This window comes from Lycium ferocissimum, chromosome 4 (assembly GCF_029784015.1).
Source record: "Lycium ferocissimum isolate CSIRO_LF1 chromosome 4, AGI_CSIRO_Lferr_CH_V1, whole genome shotgun sequence".
Lineage (NCBI taxonomy): Eukaryota > Viridiplantae > Streptophyta > Magnoliopsida > Solanales > Solanaceae > Lycium > Lycium ferocissimum.
In genome coordinates, this window is record NC_081345.1 from 59,644,505 (window position 1) to 59,651,511 (window position 7,007).

Below are 7,007 nucleotides of genomic sequence, written 5' to 3' on the forward strand. Positions count from 1 at the left end.
GACTCATTGGCTAGACATGCACCCACTATTGTAGCGGATATGACCGATAGGATGCATCGATATGTGGTGGGGTTGGATCGTTATTTGGTTGATAGCTGTATGGTAATGGCTTCCCAGCCAGGGATGGATATTGCTCGGGTACAGGCATATGCACAGGGGATGGAGGATCGACACAGAGGGCGTCAGCCCGACAGAGATCATGACAGGGGCCAGCCCAAGAGGGCTAGATCGGCTGGTTATTCTGGGGAGTTTCGAGGCGGGCAGCCTCAGCAGTATACTAGGTATCCTTCTCAGCCAGCCCGAAGTGCACCCCCACAGTTCACGGGTAGGAGATTCGATAGCACAGGATATTCAGGATCCGGTCAGAGCTCCAGGGCTTCGGGTTCGCAGTCGAGCAGAGGTTTGAGCCAGACGAGGCCATCTATGCCTCAGTGCTCTCGGTGCGGTAGGCTCCATCCGGGGGAATGCCGTCTCGCTACAGGTGCTTATTTTGCTTGCGGCCGTCAAGGCCATATCATGAGGGAGTGTCCGTATGGGGGTAGTCCAGGTGGTGCAGCTCAGCCTACTGGGTCGGTTGCTGGTTCATCTTCTTCCGTAGCTATGCGCCCTACGGGGCAGGGTTTTCAGGTACCAGCAGGCTGTGGTAGAGGTCGTGGCGGAGCTTCCAGTTCTAGCGGTCCCTCGAACCGCATATATGCCTTGGCTAGCAGACAGGATCAGGAGGTGTCACCAAATGTTGTTACAAGTATACTATCGATCTTCTCCCGAGATGTATATGCATTAATAGACCCAGGCTCTACTTTATCGTATATTTCTCCCCTTGTTTCTAGTAGAATTGGGATAAAACCTGAACCGATAGAACCGTTCGAGGTAGCTACACCGGTAGGAGATACGTTATAGCAAGGCGGTATATAGAGATTGTTCGGTAATTATATGGAGTCGTTGCACCAAAGCAGATCTGATAGAGTTGGATATGACTGAATTCGATGTTATTATGGGTATGGATTGGCTAGCTTCTTGTTATGCCAACGTTGACTGTCGGGAAAAGGTAGTTCATTTCCAATTTCCAGGAGAACCAATTATAGAGTGGATGGGAAATACAGCATCGCCGAGGGGTAAGTTTATTTCATACCTCAAGGCAAGGAAAATGGTTAGAAAGGGTTATATATATCATCTGGTTCGAGTGCATGATCTAAAGGCAGAAGCGCCGACTCTTCAGTCAGTGTCGGTAGTTAGCGAATTTCCAGATGTGTTCCCAGATGAACTTCCAGGTCTTCCTCCTGAGCGTGAGATAGAGTTCACTATAGACGTATTATTAGACACTCAGCCCATATCTATTCCTCCTTACAGAATGGCACCTGCAGAACTGAAAGAATTGAAGGAGCAACTGAAAGATTTATTAGAAAAGGGCTTCATCAGGCCCAGTACATCACCTTGGGGAGCACCGGTACTGTTTGTGAGAAAGAAGGATGGGTCGCTGCGAATGTGTATTGATTATAGGCAGCTGAATAAAGTAACAATAAAGAACAGGTATCCCCTCCCCAGGATTGATGATTTATTTGACCAGTTGCAGGGTGCTAAGTGTTTCTCCAAGATAGACTTACGGTCAGGCTATCATCAGGTGCGAGTGAAGGAGATAGATATTCCTAAGACTGCATTCAGGACTCGATACGGGCATTACGAGTTTAGAGTGATGTCCTTTGGGTTGACCAATGCTCCAGCAGTATTTATGGATTTGATGAATCGAGTGTTCAAGCCGTTCCTTGACCTGTTCGTGATTGTATTTATCGATGATATTCTGGTCTATTCACGATCAGAAGAGGAGCATGCAGATCATTTGAGGGCGGTACTTAGAGTGCTCCAGCACCAGAAATTGTATGCTAAGTTCTCCAAATGTGAATTCTGGTTAACTGCAGTAGCATTCTTGGGGCATGTTGTCGGAGCTGATGGCATTCGGGTAGACTCACAGAAGATTGAGGCGGTGAAGACGTGGCCGAGACCTACGACGCCTACCGAGGTACGCAGTTTTCTGGGTCTGGCAGGGTATTACAGGAGATTTGTGGAGAAGTTTGCCTCAATTTCAGCGCCTTTAACAAGGCTAACACAGAAGGCAGCCAAGTTTCAGTGGACCGACACTTGTGAGCGAAGCTTCCAGTTGTTGAAAGAGAAGTTGACTACGGCTCCGGTTCTAACACTTCCTGAGGGGCCAGATGACTATGTTATTTATTGTGATGCCTCGGGTGTTGGGTTAGGTTGTGTGTTGATGCAGCATGGCAGAGTTATAGCCTATGCCTCCCGACAGCTCAGAAAGCACGAAAGAAATTATCCCACCCATGATCTGGAGTTAGCAGCGGTGATTCATGCCTTGAAGATATGGAGACATTATTTATACGGTGTGCATGTTGACATTTATACAGATCACAAGAGTCTCCAATACATCTTCAAGCAGAAGGAGCTAAATTTGCGGCAGAGGAGGTGGCTAGAGTTGCTGAAAGATTATGATGTTGACATTCTATATCACCCAGGGAAAGCTAACGTTGTAGCAGATGCACTCAGCCGTAAATCTATGGGTAGTTTGGCAGATGTACAACCAGAGCAGAAAGAGATAGTCCGTGAGGTTTGCCAGTTAGCTAATCTTGGAGTCCGTTTGGCTGATTCTGAGGATGGCAGGGTTTCTGTTCGGGGAGTTGCTGAGTCCTCTGTCATAGAAGAGATAAAAAGACACCAGTACGAGGACCCTATTCTTGTACATCATAGAGATGCAGCTCTTCAAAAGAAAGAGACCCCATTCGAGGTTGCACCTGACGGAGTGCTACGATACAAAAGTAGGTTATGCGTACCTGAGGTTGCAGGGTTACGACAACAGGTTATGGGAGAGGCACACTATTCCCGTTATTCTGTACACCCAGGGTCAACGAAGATGTATCATGACCTCAGATGCTTGTATTGGTGGGATGGCATGAAGAAGGATATAGCAGAGTTTGTTGCTCAGTGTCCGAATTGTCAACAGGTTAAGATCGAGCACCAGAAGCCTGGGGGGTTATTACAGGAGATGGAGATTCCGACCTGGAAATGGGAGGTGATCAATATGGACTTCATCACAGGTTTACCTCGCACTCCGCGAAAATATGACTCTATTTGGGTCGTCGTTGATAGGTTGACAAAATCAGCCCACTTTCTTCCAGTCAGGACTACATATTCAGCTGAGGACTATGCCAGGTTGTACCTCAAGGAGATAGTGAGACTTCACGGGGTTCCCACAGCTATTATCTCCGATAGAGGGGCCCAGTTTACAGCTAACTTCTGGAGATCCTTCCAGGAGGGATTGGGGACACAAGTGAGTCTCAGCACAGCATTTCACCCTCAGACTGACGGACAGGCCGAGCGTACCATTCAGACACTACAAGATATGTTACGGGCCTGTGTTATTGATTTCAGGGGTAGCTGGGATGATCATTTGCCACTTATTGAGTTCGCCTATAATAACAGCTACCATTCGAGTATTCAGATGGCACCATATGAGGCCTTATATGGGAGGAAGTGCAGATCACCTATTGGTTGGTTTGATGTTGGTGAGACTAAGTTGATAGGCCCAGATATGGTTCAGCAGGCTGTTGATAAAGTAAAACTTATCCAGGGGAGATTGCTGGCAGCCCAGAGTCGGCAGAAATCATATGCAGATAATCGACGTCGACATTTAGAATTTCAGGTTGGTGACTGGGTGTTCTTGAAAGTATCACCCATGAAGGGTGTTATGAGATTCGGCAGGAAAGGGAAGCTAAGCCCGAGATACATTGGGCCTTATCAGATTGTCCGTAGAGTAGGCCAAGTTGCCTACGAGTTAGACCTACCAGCTGATTTGGAAGCAGTACATCCGGTCTTTCACGTGTCAATGCTTCGCAAATATATAGGCGATCCTTCCAGAGTGTTCCCCGTAGACGCTATCCAGGTGACAGAGGAGTTATCCTACGAGGAACAGCCTATAGCCATACTTGATCGACAGATTAGGAGGTTGCGAACTAAGGACGTGGCTTCCGTCAAAGTGTTATGGCGAAACAACAACAGGGAAGAGATGACCTGGGAAGCCGAGGCGGAGATGAAGCACAAGTACCCTTACTTGTTCCCTATGCCTACAGGTAACTTAAACTCCTCACTTGGTTATATTGATTGCCTGATAAAACTATATGTTATGATGATAAGGGAGACCTTTCCAAAAATATTTATAGGACCTTACGGGACCAATTCAACATTCGAGGATGAATGTTCTAAAGGGGGGGAGGATGTTATACCCCGTATTTTATACGTCGAGTCATTCGCAAAGGAATCGACGCGAGTTAAAGACGGAACCCTTCCCGGATACGGAATAGGAACCCTTAATTTTTAATTTCTAAATTAGAATTAATTGTTTATAAATTTTATTTAGTATAGAAATATTATAGGAGATTAGGGACTAATTAATTATGATTAAATTTCTAAGTAAGGGATTAGTGATTAAAAATATATATATATATATATATATATATATATATATATATATATATATATATATATATATATATATATATATATATATATATATATATATATATATAAGGCTGCCACGTGGCACCAATTAAGCAAAGATCGATGGGCAGCAACGTGCCCTAAAATGGGGCAGCATATATAAGTTACAATTCATGACTAATGTTAGTCATATTTCAATGGCAATTTCAAAGTAAATTGAAAAGAGAGAGAGAGAGAGAGCAACATTGCCATGGCATTCACGGCAAATAAAATTTTAAAAAAAAAAATTGTAATAAAGCCACCAAATAAAAAAAAAATTGTTCTTGTTAGATTAATCCCAAGGTGATTTACAAGTTTAAGGAGGTGATAGCAACATTGGATTTTAAGTTGGAGAAGGAGAAATTGCAAAATTGGAGCAATTAAAAGTAGAAATTCCTCCGAGAAAATTAAGGTAAGATTTTCTTGTTTTATGGTGTCATTGTGTTAATAGTGTTGTAACGGATTTATTAAAATTGGATTGGACGAAATTGGAAGTAAGAAAATGCATAAAATTGATGTTATGGGAAATTGTGGGTTGAAATGGATTTAGAGAAGTTGTTGGGTTGTTAGAATTGTTATGGGCTGAATTGTGAGAATTTCGTATGTATATCGTTATTGGTATTTCGTGTTAACGGGAGAATAATTGGAAATTCGGGTTAGGCGAATATATAGGGGAAATGCTGCCCGATTTTCGTTAAGTCCTTAACTAAAGAGAAACCCTAAACGAGAAAGTATGAGTTAAAGAATAAGTTCTATAAGCGATGAGCTGCGGAATTACGAGCTAGAAAGTATAGTACTAACGATAGCGTTACTTTTATATTAAATAGGCTAAAGGGGCGACGAAGCGAACGGTTTTGCGATTAGTCGTCAACAGGTATGTAAAGCTGTCCCTTCTTTCTTTTGGCATGTCCTAGATCTAAGTGATAAATGATATGAACTTTGGGGTAATTCTATTCATAGACTTTGGATGTGATCTATAATTCTTATTTACTTCTTGATGTTAGAACTCTCGAGTGATTGAGCCTCCCTTGGATCGTACGTTGGACACTAGTCGATATACATCCGTTCCTATTCTTAGGAACTTTATGATAACTTGTATTTGGACTCCTATAAGATGTTTCATACTTTATTGACATATGAATATGATTTCTAAGTCCTTTTGATATACTTTATGATAGCATTCGAGAGTTAGTTGAGATGTCCCGAGTAACATTCGAATAGTATTTGATATAACTATTGTCCTGATTTTTAAATGATAGCTCGTGTTGATTATTCTATTGAGTCTTGGAAAATTTTTTAATTGCATATGGTTGCTCACTACTTCATTCGTGTAAGTCTCAATATGTCTTTCACTGAGTCTCGGGCCAGGACACATTTTCGTGCACAGCTCCACTGCATTGTTCACCGAGTCCCTCACTAGAGGGCCGGGACACGTTATATTTATATGTGTATGATGATATGATGACATGATGATATGATGATACGGGGATGGCGGCCAGGATGGCATATGATGATTTTATTTACCGAGTCCCTCACTAGAGGGCCGGGACACGTTATATATACATATGTACAGGATGATTATCTAATTATGTCACTAAGTCCCATAACGGGTTGGGTATGATATTGACATGCATGATTTATGTTTCAAAGGCAAGCCTTGTGGTTTTCTGGTTATTGTACTTGTTTTCTATACTCCTTATTTCGAGTTATGATCCCGTTTCTTTCGTATTTCATGCTTTACATGCTCAGTACATATTCCGTACTGACCCCCTTCCTTCGGGGGGGCTGCGTTTCATGCCCGCAGGTGCAGATACTCGCTTTGGTGATCCGCCAGCTTAGGATTCCCTTTCTGCTGTCTTGGAGAGCTCCGTTGTTCCGGAGCCTAGATTTTGGTACAGACCCTTTTTTTTTTATGTATATATGTATCTGTTGTCTAAGGGTACGACGGGGCCCTGTCCCGTCATATTTCACTGTTGAAACTCTTAGAGGTCTGTGGACATGTATGTGGGTTGTATTCAGATATGGTCAGTTGTGTATATGATCATTATGCGTGTTCCATCGTCGTAGACCTTGCCGCTTGCATATATTGTCATGTTGTTGTAGCGACCTTGTCGGCTTGCTTGTGTTATCGTTTCGTAGTGGCGGCCTTGTCGGCTTGCGTAATGTTTTGATGTGTAATGGCGACCTTGTCGGCTTGCGTTAATAACATGTATAAGTGGCGTCGCCCGACGATTGCATAAATACGGTCGAGGACCACTTCGGGCGCTCCCCCTACCTCTACCACGACCCTCGTCGGCTTGTATATGTGAATATGATGCGATGTAATTAGTCCGAGAGAACATCATTGTAGGGAGGGTTTCGGCCCGATAAGAACACCGAAGCTCTAAAACTCGACGGTACGTGGATAGGGTATCCGCAAACCTTGGAGGCATACTAGTCATGGAATAGCCTGAATGCCTAGAAAA

General features: G+C 43.6%; 1 long non-coding RNA gene across 1 annotated transcript; it reads left to right on the plus strand.

Moving 5' to 3' along the window:
• The first annotated feature begins 5,173 nt into the window (after window positions 1–5,173).
• On the plus strand, window positions 5,174–6,593 carry LOC132054899 (uncharacterized). Its single transcript, XR_009414398.1, has 2 exons — window positions 5,174–5,416; window positions 6,347–6,593. It is a non-coding gene; the product is annotated as an uncharacterized LOC132054899 (long non-coding RNA).
• The last annotated feature ends 414 nt before the right edge of the window (window positions 6,594–7,007 follow it).